This window comes from Triturus cristatus, chromosome 1_1, assembly GCF_964204655.1.
Source record: "Triturus cristatus chromosome 1_1, aTriCri1.1, whole genome shotgun sequence".
In the NCBI taxonomy this organism is placed as follows: domain Eukaryota; kingdom Metazoa; phylum Chordata; class Amphibia; order Caudata; family Salamandridae; genus Triturus; species Triturus cristatus.
In genome coordinates, this window is record NC_140579.1 from 724456771 (window position 1) to 724480848 (window position 24078).

Consider the following 24078-nt stretch of genomic DNA (forward strand, 5'->3'; position numbering starts at 1 on the left):
TTATCCAATTGCACCCTAGTAATCACTTAGTAACAACTAATGCTCCTCATCCGTGAACCCTTAAAACCTATAACTACTCCTTGGACTAAAAAAAAAACAAAAAAAACTTACAAACTTGGAACCACTTAACCTTACTTTTCTATTAACCCATAAGCACAAAAAAATTAAACACTTGCTACCCCTTAACACTAGCCTTCCCTGAACCCTAAAATCCCCTTAACTATTCTTCAATGAATCTTGAAAAACTCAGTAGTATACACTGTCCTTTCCCCACTTCACTGTAAATGTTCACCTCTACTTTAGCAGAGGGATGCCTTTGTCCTTGCTCCCGTTACAATTACTTTTAACCCATAAGGCACAACATTTTTCAATTTGTCATTAGCCACAACTTTTTTCCCCCCATTCTAGTAGTTCAGTAGACATTTTATTTTCTTCAGTCTACTTATCACGCCCCCGCACACACGTTTTTGCTGCAAACCAAACGCTCAAGTTTCTTCATCGACAAATCTTAATGCTGACATAATTTTTTATTTTTGTTAAAACACTAGCACTGGCACAGTCAATTTTACTTGCCTTTTGGTAAGATCAAAGCTTTAAAACAACAAAAAAAAACACTGGGGGAGTGGCCAAGCCGTGAGTGGAGTGAGACGTGTCTTGACAGGTCTCCACTCCACCGCCACCTGCTAAAACTTGGCTGTGGGCATACGACCTGGGAATAGACTCCTGGACCCTACCAGGGACCTGATGCCGCCTTGAAAATGGATCAAGGGCCACCCAACACTTAGTGCTCGATGGAGCGATCGTCTCGCTGCCCGCAGCCTACATCTTCGGCCTCGTGGAGGGAACGGCCTCTTCCTTCACCTCCCAGCACCGGGCCACACCTGGCCTGGGGAGCCAGCCCTGGCTGCGGACTCTACCGGGACCACTCACAGACTGGGATCTTGACCAGCCTGAAGTGAGAACCAGCTAGGGGTCTGTCGGACCTGACGGCAAGCCCGCTTGCCTGTGGAACCTGCCGTGCTACGCTGCGGCCTTCGTGGGGCAGCTGTGATGGAGAGCCCCTCTCAAGCTAACCTGGAATATTTCCCGGCAGGCGACGCTGGGCCTGGCGCTCATCTTCCTCACCAACACTGCCTGCCATACCTGTGATCGTCAGCCAGCGCTAATTAAGGTGGGAGCGTTTGGCTGGGGGTCTCGCTCAGCGGGGCCCTCTACCTTCGGGGGTTAAGGAGCATTGCGTTGCCGGCGGCCGCCAACTTGGGCCAGCGGAGGGCCACCCTCCACCCTCGCATCCCAGTACCAGGCCCCATACACCTTGGGGGTTGCCTCTGACCCAGCAGACTATCCCAGAACCACTGCCAGGCGGGACAGTTGCCTGCCTGAAGAGGAGCACAACTGAAGGCATGCCAGGACCAGACAGCTGGTCCGCACGCTGAGATCTGTGGGGCCACATTGCCAGAGCTGCAGCCCGTGGAGCTGCAGCCCGTGGAGCGGTCTCACTTCTTTGTGGTTCCTCCCGCGCTCTACCGCCAACATCGTGGGGACCTGGGGTTGGAAGCTGGCTCTGTATATACTATACCAAAATGAGGTATAGTGTGCACAGAGTCCAGTGGAACCCCAAAGGTATGCAGATATTAAAAGTAGATGGCACCTTACTCTCTATTTGTGGTAGTGTGCGTGACAGGTAAGGCTTTATCAGAGGGTAGTGTTAAGCATTTGTTGTACACACTCGGGTAGCAAATTATGTCACACATTCAAAGACTGAACTCGGACCAATGTGTATCAAAAATATATAATTATTTTATTTCTAGAACCAAGCCCAGCCTGGCGCAGATAAGTGAAATAAATGCTTTGCAAAATCTTATGCAACGATTTACAGTTCAAATGCAGTTGATTGAATTACAGGTAAGTCAATGTTTCGAAATTACTTTTCAGTTACTTTACAGATTACCTTGTACATTACTTTTTAGATTACTTTTTAAATTACTTTTTTTACTCTGTGTGATATGCCTAGAGATATCAGACTGGGACATTTCCTAGAGGAAAGGTAAGTAGATCAGTTTTTGCACATTTGCAGTTCAGAGTTTCATACAAACCAACTCCACACTTGAAACAATTTAAGGAACAACAGTCCATGTATTCCTATGGAGGAAAATGGATTTAACAGTTTGCTGGTAAGTACAATTTTGCAGAACTTGGTATTCTGGGGTTAGAACCAGGGTTCCCCCAGGGTCAAGGATGCATTCTTCAAGCACCCTCAACGGCACTATGGCACCCGGGTGCAGAGTGTTGAGGCCAAATGTTATCCAATGGGGATAGGGGGCCTCCGGTTGGTAGCTGCTTACGAGCAGGCCACAAGGTTGTGGGAGCAAAGCTCCTGGTGTTAGGCTCAGGGCAAAGGGGGATCCGAGTTATCTCACACAGTGCACCCACAGCGGCGGCCAGGTGAAGGGTGCTGTTTTGATGTTGGGTGCCCTGTGTTTTTAATGGTAGTTGCCGGTTTTGGATGCAGGCTCAGTCCAGGAAGACTTCTGGGAGGAACCAACAGCTGGGCAGCTAAGTTGAAGGGCTTGAGGATGTAGGTGCACCTCTGGTTCTTTTCTCCAGAGCGCCTGGATGCAGGGGTGTCTTTTGAGGTCGTATTTCACCTTACCAAGCCACTCGCGGTGGGTGGGGGGGGGGGGGGGGGGGGGGGGTGGGGGGGGTCTCTGTGCAGAGGCTGCAGACGACGTTGGGGAGTCCTAGAGGGGGCAACCCACTGTGGACTGGGACTCTGGAGCGCTGGGGGGCCTTATGGGACCGGTGGGCCACTCCTACTCGGGCCGTAGTAGACAGGTGCAGTGGTGGTTCCAGGAGTCAGGTTTCTTTGTCCTCAGCAGGCTCAGAGCCTGTCTTGAGAGTTTCTTTTGAACAGAGCTGCTGGTCACAGGAGATCCAGTCTTTGTTGAAGACTGTCAGTCCGCCCAGGGTTCTGGAGGTCGCTGGTTGCAGGACAAGGCGACTTTTGGCGCAGGATTTCTGGAAACTGCAGACAGGCCGGTAGGGCTGGGGCCAAGTCAGTTCTTCTCTGCAGTCTCCTCTGCTGGGCATCTTCTTTCGTCCTTCTTCGTCAGATTACAGGAATCTGTCTTCTTGGTTCAGGGCTTCCCCCTAAATACTGTATTTAGGGGGTGTTTTAGGGGTCTCTAGGTCAGTGTTAATTGTTCCCGCCTGTCTTCCTGCCGAAAAGGAGGGGAGACAGAAAGGGGGCCTGCTCCAGGAGAGGCTAGGGGGTCGCGTTACAAAGGCATGGCAAGGCCTTTGAAGCTCCCCTGCTACAGATGGCTCTTCCTTGCCTGGGGGACGTATGAACACCTCCGCCCAGGAAAGGCTTTGTTTCTGGGCTCAGAGAGCAAAGGCTCCCTCCCAGGGGTCCAGAAAAATGTCTTGTGGTGGCATGCTGGTGTGTACCAGTCAGGCAACTCAGAGGCTGGTCGTTTTTCAAGGGCTTCTCTAAGCTATCCTCTGAATGCATTTTTCATTAAATCCCACACTAGCATCAGTGTGGGTTTCATGTGCTGAGAAGTTGGATACCAAACTTCCCAGTTTTCATTAAAGCCATTATGGTGCTGTGGAGTTCGTAATTGTAGGAGAGTAGGATCTGCACTTACGTTGCCTCCACTTTTTTCTGATGTTTACACTGGTTTCTGGCTATAGTCTGGCTGGGTCCCTGCTAATCAGGGCCCCAGTCTAACTGATCTCTCTAAACAACTTGGTGTGCATATTAGATGCACTAGTGATTGGATACTGTGGTACCTTATGAGCCCCTAGTATATGGTACCTTAGGTACCAAGGGCATAGGTACTTCACAGGCCTACCAGGGGCTGAAGCATGTATTATGCCACCCCTGGGAAGCAGACTAAATCTGACACCACAGGCCTGCTACTGCAGCCTGGGTGAGGTAGTGTTAGCACACACATATAAACATATCAGTCACCCCTAAGGTAGGCCCTATCAATCTTGAGGGCAGGGTGCTTGGTTTTCCATGTGAGGGAGTGCCTCTGCCTGAGCAGTGCCCCCTCTGCAGCCCTCAGAATATTCTCTGTGGCTGTTTGTGGATGCGGTTAAACCATATACTCTTGTGCATTATAACCTAGCGGTAAATGCTAACTTTGGGATGGCAGCATCAAAACATGTCGTGTTAGGTGTCAAACGCCTTGGAATCATACCCCCCACACCAGTAACTGGTGTGGGAGTATGATCCCACCCTTCTAGAGGGGAAGACATGTACCTACTGTGGAAACGCGGTAGAAATCTGAAAGAGCCCTGGCATCACAAAATGGATGCCACCAGCACAGACACTGGACTGCCCTCCTGCTGCTGACTGAAACTCGCAATGGAGGAGGCCCAACAATAGGCATCCTGTCACAGGGAGGTGTAACCACCTTCCAGACAGGATTTAGTGTTTTCGGGCTGGGTGGGTGCACTCCTAGAGTGCTTTGAAGTCCTGCACTGGGGGAGCAGTAGGCTCCTCTGTGCATATGCCAGCTCAAACCGGTTCAGGGGCTACCTGCCCCTGCTCGAAACTGGACAAAAGGAAGTGGGTGTAACCACCCACTCCCCTGACCCTCCCATAGGAGTGGTCATAGAGCTAGTCCCTCCCTTTCCTTTAGTATAAGAAAGGGAAACCTTGCCATTGCAATTCAGATATCCCTGGACGACGCTCTACAAGAAGAATCCTGGACCTTCGACGTTCCACTACCTTTGGAAGAATCTCCCTTGGAGTCAAGGAGTGACTCCCCTGCTTGGCAGGCACCAAAACTTTGAATCAGCAGTCGCAAACTTCCCCCTCCCGCCAGAGTCCGAAGTCCCTGCAGCCCCGGAAGTGGATTTCCTGACCTCGACGGCCATTGTGAGTCCCCAGCAAACCTGAGGCGAGTGGACCCCACGAGTGACGAGGAACAGCAATACCTGGGTACCGTGCACTATTGTCGAGTGCAACCCCTTCACGACGTTCTACGAACTTGTGCATTGGACCACGTGTGGTCCAAGCCTCCAGCAGGATTTCCTTCGGAAATCAGAGGCCTACCTCGTCCCAAGTGACCATGGGCTCCCGTGAAGTGAATCCTCATGAGGAGCCTTCGCGATCCCTTGCCAGCTGGCTTGTGGGTCCCTTGGACACTCATCGAACCAAAGGGCTCCCCTGGTTGCTCCAGGCCTGCCCTGACTTACCCTCGCTGGGTGAGTCCCTCAGACCTTGCTGGTCTGCACCGCTGACTTTCTTCACATTCCACGAGACTTGCTGTTGCCAAGGCTTGTTGGCTCCAATCCGGTTGCCGACACCTCAGTAAGCTGCAGACTTCGTGGGACACTCCGAATCCAGCTCCTGGTTGTCGTCGACGCCTCCTGGACCTCGTGGTTGAAGAGTCAAGACACCAGTGAATTACCTGAAATCACCAGACTACCGTGGCCATCCATCTTCCTGGCCCCGGGTCACTGGCAAGCGACTGAACACTGTCCCTTCTGCTTTAAGGTCTTCCTTCTTCTGAATCCAGCCTTGAATTCCACCGGACACTTCTCCAGTCTTCACAAGCAGCAAATCTTCTTCGGCTTCCATTGAAAACGACGCCGCGACCCGACACCAAGACACCCGGCTTCCCTGGGTGAGGGAACTCATGCACTCCGGTGCTCCTGTGTGTGTTGGCCCTCGAAGTACTTACCTTGTAAGTGGCTTGCTTGTAGACTCTTCCGAAGAACCCTAAAACTTTAAAAACCGAACTGCGACTTGCTCCATTGAAATCAATAGGGAACCCGCGGCTGTGTTCTCACACTGCACGCGTCTCCTGTGGGTCCTTTACTTACCTGCCTTGGGTGGATTAGTGAGGCCCCCGCGATACTAAAGGCCCTAGGCCTTGTCCCCTTGCAAGTCGACATTCCTAAACCGCTTTTTAGGTCTCGGCTAGTGAAGGCTGCGCTTGCGCAGTCTCGCTCGCGAGATTTAATGTTTTTCAGAAGAGGGGTATTAACCCGCGCCTCTTCTCCATTGGCTGACCTCTTAAATGCTGGTCAGCCATTGGAGAAGAGCTTTGTCTCTCTAAACAAGCCCAGTCTTTTTCGGATTCGGGGGCGTGTTTTTCCGAGTCTCTTTTTTGAACTCCCTGCCCCTTTTACACGTGGTGGGCGTGTTTGTTTTTTTTACATCGGAAGGTTCGGCCATTTTATGCGCGGTCAGTACGGAGCGGGACGTGGGGTCGCCTCTTCCTTGCTGCAAGGCTGATCTTTTAAAGCTCAGCGTTTCCTGGATCGGCGTTTCAAGTCCGGCGTTTCCTGGATCGGCGTTTCCTGGCTCTGCGTTTCAAGGCCCCTTTCAGGCAAAAGCACTCACTGATTTCTGAATAGTGAGTAAAAGCGTTAAGGTAACAATGTTGTTCCTGCTTGCATTTCACATGGTTCACGGGCGGCAGAGAAGTAACAGGACTGTCTTTTCCTTCTTACTTAGAGAAGAAAAATACAGTGTCCGCTTCTGCTCTGCAGCTTCAGCTGCCCCCCCCACTCTTTCATTCCCCCCTCTCTGTCTAGCAGTTCTTCTCTTACTGAAAACCTTGACTTCAAGATGGGGTTCTCACTCCCTATCCTCTACTTTCTATTATTTGCTCCCCTGTGAAATGGATCCAAAAAAAATTCATTTTTGCTGGAAATGTCGTATTTTTATTCTAAGGTGCAGCATCTGGAATAAAAGGTTAAAAATATGAACAGTAATTAAATAAAGTAAGACAGTGGTAGCAAACTGGCCAGATTGATTTTATTCACACCCAAACACATTAGCGCCACTTTTACAGTGTTTGCCAGTGAAGCGCTATTTTTGTTTTCTTGTCTTTGTTTTCCCGGGGCTTGCAACCAGTGCACCAACCCTGGAGGTACTGCAATGTGTGGATTGGACAACAAAATGTGTACTGCGGCTCTGCGTCCAGGGATGTGGTCTTTTTACCATACTGCTAACATTTTGTAAGGATATCAGCAATGGACATTGAAATGGGACCATTCAAGGCCCCTTTCACGCAAAAGCACTCACTGATTTCTGAATAATGAGTGTAAAAGCGTTAAGGTAACAATGTTGTTCCTGCTTGCATTTCACATTGTTTGCTACATTTTGCATTTCCCTACGAGTGTTTGCTTTTTCCAGGATGATGTTTTTTTTGTAGGCCGCATATTGCTCTTGTCTATTGCGTCATTTAAATTGAGCCTCATCCAGGTGTTTATAGCCGGCAGCAAAAGGGTTGTACTTGAAGGCAGTGTGAGTTTCTTAGTGGGACAGCATGGTGTTCAGTGGGGGAGACGATGTGGCACTATGGCCAGAGCTGCTGAATTTGGAACTGGGGAACCAGGTTCAGCCTTAATAACCAGTCCACCAGACGACTCTCCTGAGAGTGCACAATCCCATGCTAGACCTTAGAAGGCTTTGCAAGACCTTAGAAGCGCTGGTGTCTTAGCACCAGCAGGTGCACCCTAGCACTGGCAAGTCTGGGTTAACCTTCAAGGTTTTTCCATCACAATCCATACTGAAGTTCACCTCCAGTCTTGCTAGCAGGCCTATGAAGCAGCACAGCCAAGAACAGTGACTGTCACTGAGGTCACAGGACCCTTGAGAATGGCCAGCTCTAGGGCAGTGCAACCGGTGTGACCGGGCGCTGACTTTGGGTGGAGACATTATGTTTGCAAGTAAATTAAGGTTTTAAAAGCGCTTGCTGCCTCCTTCCTGGCCTCCAGCAATTTTCGGCAACAATAAAAATGTCATGATGACTCTGGTGTTTAATGTTCTTCCTAGAGAGAGATCGGAGTTTTGTCTAGTGGAAGTTTTGACTCCTGGAAAGGTAGCACATAGGGTTAATGTACCTGCAGCAAAGAACATGTACCATGCAGATCACAAAGTGCACATAATGTAAATAGGTCAGTGGGCTACTGCGCGTGTGTGTGTGTGTAGGTGGCTCTGTGGGTGGCTCTATTTGTGTGTGGGTTGCTCTATGTGAGTGGGTGGCTTTGTGTGTGTGGGTGTGTGTGGGTGCAAATGCAATAGGTCTCGCATTTGAGAGTGATTAAGCTATTGACATTGTAAATAACAATGCCGTTTCTTTAAATGTTTTAAAAACAAAACTAATGTCATGAGGAATGCCAATAGCTCTAACTTTAACAATACCGAGACCATTGCATTGTAAATGCTCGTTTAGTATATGGTCTGGCACGCCCATAGAGCCCCAGCCATAATTTGTTGTGAAACATTAATTTGTGCATATGTTCCTGACTTCTAATCTCAAAGAGATTAGTAGAGTGTGTCTAGAAATAAATACATATATATTTTATATATATACCTGTGTGGTGTCCTTTCAATTGGTAATTCAAGAGATTAGAAGGTGAAACAAGCTGCTTTACATTCCTCTGAGACTTAGCCTGAAGGCTGCTCTCCACATCTACCACTAGGATAGCTTTCTTTAAAAAGGTTGTCTTAAACCTATCTACCATAAGAGTCGAATTGTACTGGTGCAAGGTGGCCACTTTAACTAGTGACCAGAATATGCCAGGCCAACTTCTCACAGGGGGGAAATGGTAATACCAACAAGAAGCGACCAACAGGGCCTATGTAGTTCAATGTCGTCTTTGAACAGCTCATAAGGGGGGGGGGGGGGGGGGGGGGGGGGGAGGGGAATCAGTAGTAAAAAGCAGCGGCCAGTCGGTCTCCGCATCCAGCGGCCAGACTCTAAGGTTGTGACTAAGGTCACAGCTGTCAGTCCGCCTTCGTATATTAAGAGGCATTTTAATGCGTTCTGGGTTGTCGGGTAGAGCCGCAGCAACTTCAAAAGCCGTCAGGTGGCTGAGAGTATATGAGGCAATAAGTGCACCGTGGGACATGGCGTCCTGGGGCCTAGTGCTTGCATATGCCTCCCTAGGGATCCAGAGGCAAGAACCCGTGTGTTGGAAGACAGAGGCACGGACATCGGTAGGTCAGGCATGATTCAGTCTTAAGCTGCAGGGGAGCGGGCTGGTTAAGGAGAGTCGCTCTTGGTGCGGAAATGTTTGATGTCTTGTTTCGCCTGGGAAGAATCCTGTTCGTTAGCACAAGCTGTGCTTGCGGAGGTCGGAGAGTGGACCAGTCCAGCCGGGTCGTCTCGCTGGGCCTGTGGGGAGGAGGATTCGTTATCTCCAGCATCTGTTGGGATCTGGATAAGCTGTTTTGTATCTCAACGAGTGGAGAACTAGCCACTTGCCCTCAAAGGTAAAGATCAGCATGAAGGGGTGGCCCCATTGGTATTTAATTTTGAGCTTGCGCAGCTTGTCGGTGACTGGTTTGAAATGTTTGCGCCTTTGAAGGGTAACTGGGGCTATGACTTGGAAGACCTGGATTAGGTAGCTGTTGTATATTAAGTCTGACACTGCGCACCTTCTGTAAAATAACTTCCTTCTCCACAAAAAAGTGGACTCTTGTGAGAATGGCTGGGGTAAGGTTTGAGTGTTCCCTGGGCCCACTGACTCGGGCTTTGTGAAGGGCTGGAGTAGAGGAGTCATCTGCCCTGATCGTCTGCAGAAGGTCTACAGTAAAAGAATGTTTTGACCCTCTGCTCCACGAGAGACACCCCTGATGCAAATGTTTTTACGTCTGCTTCTATTTGAGGTCCTCCTGTTTTAGTAGATGTTGATATGCTGATCTTCAAGCTCTGTCATTCTGCGCAAGAGGCTCTCGTGATCCGTCCATCATGCGTTCAAGGTCGTCCAAACGCCCCCGATCTCCGTAACGTCGACAGATTTCCCGTTGGCAGGTTTTGAAGTCGTTTTTGAGAGATCAGATTTCTGCCTTGATTTGCTAGCGTATTTAGCTCATGAAGGCCTGTGTGTTCGGGCCGATGACCGGTCCTCAGCAGCCATAGGTGACGGGGGAGTCCGAGGCAGGTAGCGGTGCAGGGTTGAATTTCAGCCACAGGGAGGCCATGTGATTGTCCTTAGCCGGGGTATGGACCGGATCTTTACCAGACTTGGAGCGTGACATGGCCAGGGGTGTGATCTCAGCAGTCCAGAGTTCGTACTGGAAAGGTGCAATGCAGATAAAGACCTATGCGGCGAGAGAGCACAGATGACACCCGCAGTGCTGGACAGTAATGAGGGAACCGCAGCGCCACAGGAGAGCCAATGCAAGGTATGTGGTCCCAAGGGCCGGGAGCCCCAGGCAAGATCCTGTCTGTCACTGTGAGTGGCAGAACCACAGAGGGGGAGCACGCACCGGGTGTGGAATGTTAACCAGTTCCCAGTCGGAAGCATCAGGGGAGGCGACAGCTGGAGAGTGTTTGAGAGGGGGAGTTCCAGCCGTATCCATTAGGCTGATGCAGTAATAGGTCCAGGCCAACTATCCTCCTCGGCCGGATAGCTTAAAGTCCAGAGAATCCAGAGCACCCAGCACAGGATCTAATCAGTTCCAATTTCGCACTTCAGCCACCGAGCCCGCCTCAGATCCAGGGTCCGGGGGGGCCGTGTCTCACCGGTGAGCCCTTTCTATGCAGCAGTGCATCTCAGGCCACGTGGTCCTGCGGGTTCCTGGCAGCCTCGCTAGGGGCGGGACACGTCAGCCGCACCACGGTTCACATGGCAATTCAGGCCCGCGCTAAAAAGGTACCATGGGTACCAAGGGCATTGTGGCCAGGGATGGCCTCTATGGCTGCAGCATTTATTGTGCCACCCGTAGAGGCCCTGTACCTTTACACACACTACCATTGCAGGCTGTGTTTTGGAGCAGGACTTTGTGAAGAGTCAACCTGGCACATATCCCCGTGTGCCATGCCTACAACCCACTGCCATGGCATAGGTCAGCCACCCCTCTAGCTGGGTGCTTTATACCAGTGGTGAGGGTACAGGTGATTGAGCCCTGTACCCCTACAGTGTCTAGACCAATTCTTAGACATTGCAAGTGCAGTAATGCCATTAAGGTTATCTCGTGCTGGGAGTTTGTCATTACTGTTAGAAGTTGGCCTGGCATATGCTGGTCTCTAGTTATAGTGGCCACCTTGCACCAGTCCAATTCGACTCTTATGGTAGATTGGTTTAAGACAACCTTTTAAAGACAGCTATCCTAGTGGTAGCTGTGGAGAGCAGCCTTCAGGCTAAGTCTCAGAGGAATGTAAAGCAGCTTGTTTTACCTTATAATCTCTTGAATTACCAAATGAAAGGACACCACACAGGTATATATATCAAATATATATGTATTTATTACTAGACACACACTACTAATCTCTTTATGAGATTAGAAGTCAGGAACATATGCAAATATCAACGTTTCACAATAAGTTAAGCACAAATATGGCTGGGGCCCTAGGGGCGTACCAGAGCGTATACTAAAAAAGAGGTTTAGGAATGTCGCCTTGCAAGGGGGCAAGGCCTAGGGCCTGTAGAATCTCTGGGGCCTCACTAATCCACCCAAGGCAGGTAAGTAAAGGACCCACGGGAGACGCGTGCAGTGTGAACACAGCCGCGGGTTCCCTATTGATTTCAATGGAGCAAGTCGCGGTTGGATTTTTAAAGTTTTAGGGTACTTCTAGAGAGTCTACAAGCAAGCCACTTACAAGGTAAGTAGTTCGAGGGCCAACGCCCACTGGAGCACCGGAGTGCATGAGTTACCTCACCCAGGGAAGCCGGGTGCATAGGTGTCTTTTGGTGTCGGGTCGTGTCGGGTCGTGTCGTCGTTTTCAATGGAAGCCGGAGACGTTTTTATGCTTGTGAAGACTGGAGAAGTGTCCGGTGGAATCCAAGGCTGGATTCAAGATGAAGACCTGAAAGCAGAAGGGACAGTGTTCAGTCACTTGCCAGTGACCCAGGGCCAGGAAGATGGATGCCCACGGAAGTCGGGTGATTTCAGGTGATCAAGGGTGTTTTGACTCTCCAGCCACGAGGTCCAGGAGGCGTCGAAGACGACCAGGAGCTGGATTCGGAGTGTCCCACGAAGTCTGCAGCTTACTGAGGTGTCGGTAGCCGGATTGGATCCAACAAGCCTTGGCAACAGAAAGTCTTGTGGAAAGTGAAGTCAGCGGTGCAGACCAGCAAGGTCTGAGGGACTCACCCAGCGAGGGTAAGTCAGGGCAGGCATGGAGCAACCAGGGGAGCCCTTTGGTCTTCAGGGGACCCACAAGCCAGCCGGCAAGGGATCGCGAAGACTCCTCGTGAGGATTCGCTTCCCGGGAGCCCACGGTCACTCGGGACGAGGTAGGCCTCTGATTTGAGGAAAATCCTGCTGGAGGCTTGGACCACATGTGGTCCAATGCACAAGTTCGTAGAACGTCGTGAAGGGATTGCATTCGACAATAGTGCACGGTACCCGGGTATTGCTGTTCCTTGTCACTCGTGGGGTCCACTCGCCTCAGGTTTGCTGGGGACTCACAATGGCCGTTGAGAAGTCGGGAAATCCACTTCCGGGGCTGCAGGGACTTCGGAGGGAGCGGGAAAGTATGCGACCGTTGATTCAAGTTTTTGGTGCCTGCCAAGCAGGAGAGTCACTCCTTGACTCCAAGGGAGATTCTTCAGTCTTCCAAAGGTAGTGGAACGTCGAAGGGCCAGGATTCTTCTTGTAGAGAGTCATCCAGGGATATCTGAATTTCAATGGCAAGGTTTCCCTTTCTTATGCTAAAGGAAAGGGAGAGACTAGCTCTGTGACCACTCCTATGGGAGGGTCAGGGGAGTGGGTGGTTACACCCACTTCCTTTTGTCCAGTTTCGCGCCAGAGCAGGGGCAGGTAGCCCCTGAACCGGTTTGAGCTGGCATATGCACAGAGGAGGCTACTGCTCCCCCAGTGCAGGACTTCAAAGCACTCTAGGAGTGCACCCACCCAGCCCCAATACACTAAATCCTGTCTGGAAAGAGGTTACACCTCCCTGTGACAGGATGCCTATTGTTGGGCCTCCTCCACTGCGAGTTTCAGTCAGCAGCAGGAGGGCAGCCCAGTGTCTGTGCTGGTGGCATCCATTTTGTGATGCCAGGGCTCTTTCAGATTTCTACCGCGTTTCCACAGTAGGTACACGTCTTCCCCTCTAGAAGGGTCGGATCATACTCCCACACCAGTTACTGGTGTAGGGGTATGATTCCAAGGCATTTGACACCAAACACAACATGTTTTGATGCAGTCATTCCAAAGTTAGCTTTTACCGCTAGGTTATAATGCACTTAAGAGTATATGGTTTAACCGCATCCACAAACAGCCACAGAGAATAGACTCTGCCAGCCGCAGAGGGAGCCTGCTCAGGCAGAAGCCCCCCCTCACATTGTAAACCAAGCACCCTGCCCTCAGGATTGATGGGGCCTGCCTTAGGGTTGACTGATAGGTTTATATGTGTGTGTATGGTGAGATATAGGGAACCTATACCCCAGTGAGGAGTGCTAACACTACCTCACCCAGGCTGCAGTAGCAGGCCTGTGGCGTCAGATTTAGTCTGCTTCCCAGGGGTGGCATAATACATGCTTCAGCCCCTGGTAAGCCTATGAAGTACCTATGCCCTTGGTACCTAAGGTACCATATACTAGGGGCTCATAAGGTACCACAGTATCCAATCACTAGTGCATCTAATATGCACACCAAGTTGTTTAGAGAGATCAGTTAGACTGGGGCCCTGATTAGCAGGGACCCAGCCAGACTATAGCCAGAAACCAGTGTAAACATCAGAAAAAAAAAAAGTGGGGGCAACATAAGTGCAGATCCTACTCTCCTACACCCCCCCTCCCTAACCCTCACCTCACACTTATGCTGGAGTGAGTGGACCTCCCATAAATGTCTTGACCCACTATACACCCTGGGAGCGCTTCACCCAGCCACACGTGTGGCATGCTTCTACAACCCTGCCCCTAGCATCCACAATCTGCTCACGCTCACACTCAGCCCTAATGACACTCTCCACCACAGCCCCCACCATGATGACTACAGCTCCATTCATTAAGCTTCTCTCTCTCAATGTAAAGGGGCTTAACTAACAAGAGGCAACAGGTCTGGCGCTACCTACTCCTACGTGATCCCGACATTTATGCAGGAAACTCACTTGGTAGCCTCGGACACACCTCATGATGCACCCCAAATATTCATGTCATTATTGGGCTTGCTCTTCCTCTAAATCTGTGGGGGCTGCAATACTAATGAAAGCCATGCTGCGAGGGAGGGACTCTCCTGGATGGTCCGGGACATCGAGGGTCGTTATCTAAAGATCGAAGCGCATCTTGGCACCAAACTCCTGACCCTCCTTAATATTTATGCACCCAACCAAGCAGAGGAAACATTCTTAAGTACTCACATGGGCGACCTGCTGCTTGCCCCGGAAGACGCAACCATTCTCGGGGGTGATTTTAAGCTGGTATGGGATCTGGATCTAGATTGCAGCGTGCCCGCATACCAAGGAACGAGAGCCATGTCGGCGGCCTTCAGGAGGGTTAGCACTGACCTGGGTCTCACGGAAGCCTGGAGATAACAATTCCCTGACACCAGGGATTACTCCTTCTCACATGTCCACAGCTCATACTCACGGATTGAGTATTGCTTTCTCGCCCTTCCCCTGATCCACTCCTTGGAATCAGCCGAGATACACGAAATCTCCATATCATATCACATCCATGTCGCTGTAAGCTTCCAAGTTGCAGGTAGGCACCATGCCACTCCCAGTCGCTGGCAGCTCCCACCCCACATTTTACGTGACCCGATAGATCTAGCTGACACCCGCCAGGAGATTGAGGCCTTTTTCACCACGAACGACACCCCGGAATTGCCTGAACCGATTAGATGGTATGCCTTCACTCTCGCCTGCCATCTCTCTGAGGGACGACCGCTGCATTTACAGCTAGGCACCACAAGATGGTCCAAGAGTGTGTATGTGACTTGTATGCACAATAGTTTCACATTTCCCTTTGAACAGAAGAGGGACACTGAACTTCAAGCCACACAGTTCCAGTGGTGGTTAGTATACCCCTTTTTATTTTATTTTTCACCTTTATCATTTTTTTGCAGTGACTAGCTACTTCGGTCCTGACGAATGCCTGGTGGAAGAAACATGTTGACCTAACACAATAGGGTATATCTATTGAATCCTTATCCGTTTCTCGTTTTAACTATGTCGCTGTGACCACCAAATAAAGTTTCAGTGGACCGAGACATTTTTAGATCACACGCTTTTGCACTCTGCCCTTTATTCACAACGCCTCTACGCTCATCTTCAGAGATAAAACACCTACGCTCCTCCCCCAGGGGAGTCGTAGCCCACACTTCGGTGCGAGGAGGGAACCAAATGATGAAGCATGTCACCTAACGGTGAGTCAGGGTTCTTCGCCTGAGGGAATCTCTCCCCCCTTTTAGGTCTCCATAGAACGCCTTACCTCTTATTCTTTCTCCTTTTTGACGTAGCTGATTGTACTTCTGTGTGATTGATGAAATAAATAAATGAAATAAAAAGCCAGCATTTGTAAAGCGCCCAGCTACCTCCGAAGTGGTGTCCCAGCGCTGGGGGCCGTCGGGAAGATTAAGCAAGCTATTGCACAGAGTCACATGGTGCAGGGCTAACCTGCCACCGGAGCCGGGGATCGAACCGTGAACCCTGTGGTCCAGAGTCAGGCACCATGGTTGCTGCGCCACACGGCTGGCAGCTCCTGGGCCACGCCTGAGCGTGACAAAGTATTGCTATTATGTGATTATTACAAGGATTTCTACGCTGACAACCCCATGCACCAGAGGAGATTACCTCCTTTCTTAGCACCTTTCCTTGGTAACCTCTTAGCTATCAGAACGCACGACTCTTAGACAAGCCAATCACTTTAGATGAACTGACAAGGGCACTAAAGCAGCTCCCAATGGGCAAAACTCCCAGACCAGACGGCCTTACAGTCGCCTTCTATTGCATTTTTCTTCCCTTAACTTCAATGCCATCTTTTACAACTTTTCAACAGCTTCTCAGAAATCTCGGGCCTTTCACCCACAATGTTAGAAGCAGAAGTGGTACTCATTCCAAAGCCCAGGTAGGATCCTTCACTCTGCACATCATACCGGCCTATTGCTCTTCTGAACACGGACACGAAGATCTACACCAAGGTCCTCGCAAACCGCCTTGAATCCTATCCCTCTGGTATAATAGACCCGAACCAGTTGGTATTTATCAGACATCGCTAAGGGGCGGACAATATACGCGGCATAGCCCATCTCTTTGAAAAGGTCCAACGTAGCAACATCCCCAGCCTGCCTGCTGCCCCTGAACATGGCAAAGGCATTTGATCGGGTGGACTGGCTCTTTCTACGAGTGGTGCTACACAAAATAGGCCTTGGCCCGGTCATGATCTGTAAATTGATGGCTCCTTATGTTCATCAGTGCACACGAATACGTATCAATGGCTGAGACACCCCACCCCCCCCCCCATTTCCATGCACAGGGGGTCCCAGGCAAGGCTGTCCTCTCTCTCCACTCCTTTTTGCCTTGGCAGTGGAACCTCTGGCGATGCAATACGCCAATCGCCAAACATATCGGGTATCCCCTTTGGAGGCTATGAGCACAAGGTACCTCTTTGCCGATTACCTTCTTTCCTTAACGGCCCCAGACTCCTCCCTACCAGCATTTGTTTCGCTCCTTCACTTTTTTGTAAGAGCCTTGGGCTTCAAAATTAATACAGCCAAATCCCATGCCCTGAATCTTACCCTCTCAACCCCAAAGGTGCATTGACTACAGGCACTGGTCTTTCTACACTGGGCTGATCACTCAATACTATATTTGAGCCTCAACCAGACTCCCTCACTGTCCTCTTGGATCCAGGCCAACAGGCCATTGTGCAGACGTGACATATGGGAAGACATATGCCAGAGGAAGCTCCCTCTTTCTTGGTTGGGGCGCCTCAACACGATTAAAATGTCCCTTCTTCCAAAAATGCTCTATTTCAAACTCTTCTTAACCCGATATCACAAGTAGACATCCAGTCCCTCGAATGATATCTAAATGCCTTTATAGGGGGACTCACCTTTTGATCTTGAACCAACGCGGAACTGCACCAGGACTCTCCTTGCCCCACCGACGCTAGTACCTCGCCGGACCCGCTGCGCGGGTCCCGCAGCGTCCATCAGGATTTGCGGAAACGGTTTGGAGCAGGACTGAATAGAGCCGGGTGTGCGTCAGCTGACAGGGCTGCGAGCAGCAGTGGACTCCATTGCCCAGGAGCCCCTGCGCGCCCAATTGCTTACACCTGGGCAGCTCTCCCTGGAAGACACGCCCCCAGCTGATCTGCAAGCTAAATCTGCCCTTCCACTTGGAGCCTTTGGGACTCACCTTTTGATCTTGAACCAACGCGGAACTGCACCAGGACTCTCTTTGCCCCACCGACGCTAGTACCTCGCCGGACCCGCTGCGCGGGTCCCGCAGCGTCCATCAGGATTTGCGGAAACGGTTTGGAGCAGGACTGAATAGAGCCGGGTGTGCGTCAGCTGACAGGGCTGCGAGCAGCAGGGGACTCCATTGCCCAGGAGCCCCTGCGCGCCCAATTGCTTACACCTGGGCAGCTCTCCCTGGAAGACAGGCCCTTAGCTGATCTGCAAGCTAAATCTGCCCTTCCACTTGGAGCCTTTGGGACTCACCTTTTGATCTTGAACCAACGCGGAACTGCACCAGGACTCTCCTTGCCCCACCAACGCTAGTACCTCGCCGGACCCGCTGCGCGGGTCCCGCAGCGTCCATCAGGATTTGCGGAAACGGTTTGGAGCAGGACTGAATAGAGCCGGGTGTGCGTTAGCTGACAGGGCTGCGAGCAGCAGTGGACTCCATTGCCCAGGAGCCCCTGCGCGCCCTATTGCTTACACCTGGGCAGCTCTCCCTGGAAGACACGCCCCCAGCTGATCTGCAAGCTAAATCTGCCCTTCCACTTGGAGCCTTTGGGACTCACCTTTTGATCTTGAACCAACGCGGAACTGCACCAGGACTCTCCTTGCCCCACTGACGCTAGTACCTCGCCGGACCCGCTGCGCGGGTCCCGCAGCGTCCATCGGGATTTGCGGAAACGGTTTGGAGCAGGACTGAATAGAGCCGGGTGTGCGTCAGCTGACAGGGCTGCGAGCAGCAGTGGACTCCATTGCCCAGGAGCCCCTGCGCGCCCAATTGCTTACACCTGGGCAGCTCTCCCTGGAAGACACGCCCCCCACGCATCCTATTTTAGTTCTTGTTATCCCGCAGCGCGGGAGCGCGCGGGAGTGCCCGGGGCTAAGCCCGGGCAAAGGGCGGGCCGTCGGAGGCAGGAGGAGGCTGGGCTGGGCCCACTCTCTAAGATCTGTTTGCCATTACTCCATTCCCTGAGGTACTACCTGTTTACAAGCGCATGTTAAAGGGGCACACACATCATCTAACATAGTTGTTGTGTGCATGCCACCTGATATAAAAGCCACGTATGTCATTTATATTGGTGGTATAATTTTGCCGTGTGTACTCACTGGTTTGGGCCATTTGTGCGTCTCCCACTATGGCTACCTGTACCCCATCACGTAAATTATCCACGTTGGGAGGCTCAGTCAGAGGCACGCTAGACAATTTTATTACAAGAGCTACCTCTGTCCTGGAAAAGGAGATAGCTATGGCAGAGCGACGTCTATCGGCCGAAATCTTACAATCTAAAAGATCTTCTCTTGGCCCTATCCAGTTGGTTGTTTCACCGTCGCCGGCCCCACCTATCTCTTGTTTACCGGTCAGCCCCCTTGCTTCTACATCTTCTCTGACCATTCATGTTGACAATCCAACGTCACCTTCTCACTCACACCCAACTTTGTCTGATCCTACCCTCCCTATTAGTCATCCTAGGGGCTTTACACCTCCGACCACATCTGTTCCTGGAGCCATATCCAATTCTAATGCTGTCAGCCCGCAAAAGTTGAGAGGGAGAAGCAACATCATAGCCCCCCCCCCCCTTCCAAAAAAAGGAAAAAAGGCGGGAAAAATCTTAACAAAACGAACCATTTGGGTATTGCTAAACACACTGCGTTGGGAAACATCGCAAACACTTCTATCCCAGTAGCTAAGCAGCCAGCAGAGCAAGCTACGGAGTCAGATCATTGTAAATTTGATCTTCTATCAAACAATATGATGTCCCAAATTGAGAAAGTTCTTAAATCACTCCTTCTTCCACTAACAGAAAGGATAAAGAATGTGTCCAACCAACTAGGGCTATTAGAGCAAATGATCCAGAAAAACACTGACCAATTAAACGAGCAATTCCCAAAGGCCTTGGTATCATCAAATAACACTCCTGCTGTTAACCTATCTCCAACGCCAGATGATAGGCTAAGCAGACCAGAAATAACTAATATCAAAATTGTCCCACCCCCATCAAATGTACTTAACCTATCATCCTCTCGTAAGACAATTGTTATTTCCCCTTCCTCTAGAGGCATCCTCCCTTCCACAATCAACGCCCTTCCCTCCACTGTTTCTAATAAAAAACACGACGGTAGTCCTGACCACATAGACCTCCCACCAGAGGCAACCCCCTACGTTGTACTTATGACAGGAGTTCCTGCACTAGAGGCAGGCAAGAAGGAAGGTTATTATGACCTAAAAAACAAAGTTTTACACTGGTTGGGAAAGAATAGGCCGTTACCTCTTAATATAAATGGCTAACTTTTGAATGTCCGTAGGCTTGGTTGGGTGGGCCCACGGCCCAAGGACATTGAGGGCGACGTAATCGTTGTCAATTTTAGAGATGTTAGAGCTACTAGACACATTGTGAATTGGTCCCAAGCTCCATACCAGAGCCCCATTAGAACCCTCGATCTAACCTATTTTTATCCGCAGTCACTAATTAGGAATCCTACTTACCCCATCATCCCAACTCGGCCACAGGCAGGACCATCTCTTTTTAATGTACCTACTTTTAATCGCTTCTCCCCACTTAGAGGATTAGAGGATATCGATTGACTCCCCCTATTACATTATACTCCGAATCCCCCATATGGCTCAACGAAGGGACACTTACCCAAAAATGATTCCCCCGTACCCCTGACTAATGTTATACCAGATAGTGGGAAGGCCAATTCGGGAACAATCCAAATACTTTTGTGGAATATCGCAGGCCTTAAGAAACACCTGGCCAACCCGGATTGGCTTGACTTCGTCAACCAATACGATATTTGCATGTTCCAGGAGACCTGGAGTTTAGACCCTCTTTATAAGCCTGGTTATTCTACTTTTCATATCCCGGCAGTCCACCAGGGTGTGGGCCGACCTTCGGGAGGCCTACATATTTGGATTAAGGTCGCTCTGAATTTGGACATTAAAATCCACAATGCCAAGTCAGTAGATCTTCTTCATATATCTTTCAAACGGCCCCGAAATGGCTCTAGAGTCGACCTCCTCAATGTATACGCTAGAGGAGGCCCTCCCACTCAAAACTCTGCCACCATCTCCATTCTGGAAAACGTTTTGTCAGGTATCCCACCACTCTCTAATATCATTATAGGTGGTGATCTGAATTGTACGTACGAACCACTAAGAGATGCTAACCTTTTAGGGCTCACTGAGGAAGACAGTAAAAACTGTATCCCCCCTTTAAATTTGAGTTCTACTAGGAGATGGTCAGCAAGGGCACTTCAGATGACTGGTCTCACTCTGGAATTTAACCTCCGTGCCCTAAATGGAAGAACTCTCTCTGATCCACATGGGGCTATGACCTTTAATAGATTACATGGGCCATCGCGTATCGATTACATTATCATAGATGCAAATTCTTGGGACCAGGTGGTTGATATGAAGGTAGAACAGATGCCAGATAGTGACCATAATCCCCTCTGTGCAGTTTTTAAATGGAATTCAAGGCCAAACTCCTTAAATTTGAATTTGGCCTCAAAAGCAGTAACTCCTACAAACTGCAATAGAAGGTTGAAATGGCACAAAGTATCAGGTCACGAGGACACCCTAACCTCCATAAACCTCCTAGTGGCCTCTAAGGCTGCTGAATTTGCTCACCTCAATGCAGGGTCGCTTGTGACAAACCATGCTAACTTTATTAACACTTATAAAACCCTCATGGAGGACATAGGCTCTCATTTTATAATAAAAGGTCCAAAAGCTGGCATAAATCATCAACCCAAGAGAGGCAACCCATGGTTTACCAACGAATGTAGAACCCTGAGACAGGAGATCATACTTGCACTTCGGAATAAAGATCCGATAGCTGTCAGGCTGGCTAGGCAAGCTTATAAAAAATCCATAGCAGCTGCTAAACGGGCTTGGGAGGAGGAACATTGGCAAGCACTTAAGTACGCAACATTTTCAAAAGACTCTAAAATCTTCTGGACCTTAATAACTCAACTATCCAGAAGAGACTCTGAACCAATCCCCAACAATATAACCAAACAGCAGTGGTCTGTGCATTTTTCGAAATTATATTGTAACGAGGTAGAGCCCGACCACCTCACGTCTGATAGTCCAGACCTTAACCCAACCTTTTTACAGCCTGATCCAATGGACCTTTTTACCTCTGGGGAGGTCCAGATCGCCATCAAAAGCATAGCTTCCGGGAAGGCGGCAGGCCCTGATGGCCTTCCAGGCGATTTGATTCTCCATGACCCCCTAATATGGGCAGAACTTATCACTAATGTGATGAACTTACTGCTAAGAGGCCATGCTATCCCTGATTCATGGAAGGGTGCCGAGGTAGTCACAATCTATAAGAAGGGGGCGAGAGAGGACCCTGCCAACTACAGGCCAATAAATTTAATCGATGTCATCCAAAAGGTGGTTGGCAGGGTTCTCAACTCGCGAATGTGGACCTGGCTTGAAGAGGGAAACGTCTTATCACATTTACAAGCAGGGTTTAGGAAGAAAGTGGGCACTATGGACCAGGTGTTCAGATTCCTCGCCACATATTGGAAGACTGTCCTGATTGGCGGGGGTTCTTTATACCTGGCCTTTATTGATCTTAAAACTGCATTTGATCTCGTTCCCCGGGCCAAACTCTGGCAGGTTCTACATGGAATGGGGTTGCCACGATACCTTTTGGAGTTTATCAAAAGACTGCACGAGGACACATATGCAAGAATTAGATGGGGGAGTGAAGGCCAATTGACTGACCGTATCCCTGTCCAGAGGGGGGGTTCGCCAGGGATGTGTGATGGCTCCGACACTGTTCTCCCTCTTTATTAATGGGGTGGTAGACCATTTGAGGGAGGACCCAGCGGATGCCCCCGCCCTGGGGGGGAAAAAACACCCACCCTCCTCTTTGCAGACGATACACTCCTCATGTCTAAGACCCCTATGGGTCTTCAGAAACTGCTTGACAAGTTCTGTATCTTTTGCGACAATCGTGGACTTACCATCAATACTACTAAGACCAAATTGATGGTATTATCTAGAAACAAAAAACTTTAAAAAACCACAGTCGCATTAAATGGCACCCCCTTAGAAGAAGTGGATGCCTTTGATTATTTGGGGGTCAGGATAAACTCTAGAATGAAATGGGATTCGCACATTGCCAAAATGACTTTAAATCTAAAGAGAGTGACAGGAGCAATCCTTAGAGACCACCGTTTATCATCAACTAAGCCTATTAGCCCTGCCTTAGTATACGAGGGCAAGGCATTGTCTGCTGCTGCTTACGGATCTGAACTGTGGGGATTCGAAAGAGTTGCTGATTTAGTCTCTGCAGAACATAAATTTATGAGAGAATTAGTGGGTCTCCCAGTTTCCACTCCTATTAAGCAGTTACTTTATGATTTGGGACGCCGTTCCATTAAAGACATTGTTGGCCTTCGGCCCGTTTTATTTTGGGCCCGGCTCAGGAGAACCCCGGAACTGAGCAATTATGCAGCCGCCCTGGACGAACTTATTGCTTTAAATGGTTTCAGACTAATCCCATGGTTGAAAAATCTGAGGGACATGGTGTGAGAAAGTGGGTTTCTGTTGCAGTAACCCCCCCCCCTTTTTTGCCTAATAGCTGATGCACTTTTCCTTGTTGTGCCCTGGGCTCCTGCCAATCAGGTGCCCAGGGCCTGTGTTCCTTCCCTAAAATACAAACTCCAAATTGACAAACCCTGGCCACATGTCAGCCCCTAGTAAATGGTACCCTAGGTACCCAGGGCCTTGTGACCAGGGAAGGCCTCTAAGGGCTGCAGCACTCATTGTGCCACCCTTAGAGGCCCTGTACCCTTACACACACACACTGCCTTTGCAGGCTGAGTGTCTGGGCACAGGACAAAACAAAGAGTCGACATGGCACACATCTCTGTGTGCCATGCCCATCACCTACACTGCAAAGGCATATGTCAGCCACCCCTCTGGCTGGGTGCCTTATGCCTATGGTGTGGGCACAGGAGCAGGAGCCCTGTGCCCCTACAGTACCCAGGTCCATTCCTGGGCACTGTAAGTACAGTGCTGCCATTTACAAGTACATGGTGCTGAGAGCTCGTCAAACACGAGCTCCACAGCACCATAATGGCAACCCTGAAGACTGGGAAGTTTGGTCTCAAACTTCTCAGCACATTAAACCCACACTGATGCCAGTGTGGGATTTAATGTACTAAGCACCCCAGAGGGCATCTTAGAGATGCCCCCTTACAGCTAACCTGCAATCCACGTCTGCTCTGAGGCTGCCCAGGCTGCCACACAGCACACACGTTGCTGGACCCCTGGGTGGGAGAGCCCCTGCTCTCCCGGGCCTGCAACAATGCACGTCCTGGGTGAGGTGATAAATCTCCTCCCCCAGGATGAGCCAAGGGAAGCTTCAAAGGCATGCCGCCTCTTGGAGATTCCCCAGGCCTCTGCAACCCCCCACTCTGGAGGGAAGCTTGGCCGGAAACCCCATACAAGGACAGGGAATGTGCCAGCCTGCCCACCCCACCCCTCAGGTGGGGGAGGCGAGGTGAAGCACATCTCCGGGCTATCGCCATCTTGAGGATGGGGGGCCCTACCCTATCAGGATTAGGCTACTGCCCCCCTCCCACAGGAGAGAGGCAGGATAGGGGGTGTACCCACCCCAGGACAAGGACCCATTGGTCCCTGGCCTTCACCTACCTGTAACGCCCCTAAATCTAGTATTTAGGGGCACCCTGAACCTTCCTTCGACAGATTTCAGATAGAAAACTAC

At 50.3% G+C, this 24078-nt stretch overlaps 1 protein-coding gene across 1 annotated transcript in view; it reads right to left on the reverse strand.

The window, feature by feature from the left end:
- The window catches only part of LOC146870960 (26S proteasome non-ATPase regulatory subunit 11-like), a 322339-nt gene that overhangs the window by 87130 nt on the left and 211131 nt on the right, over nt 1-24078 (reverse strand). The gene's annotated exons all lie outside the window — the stretch shown is intronic.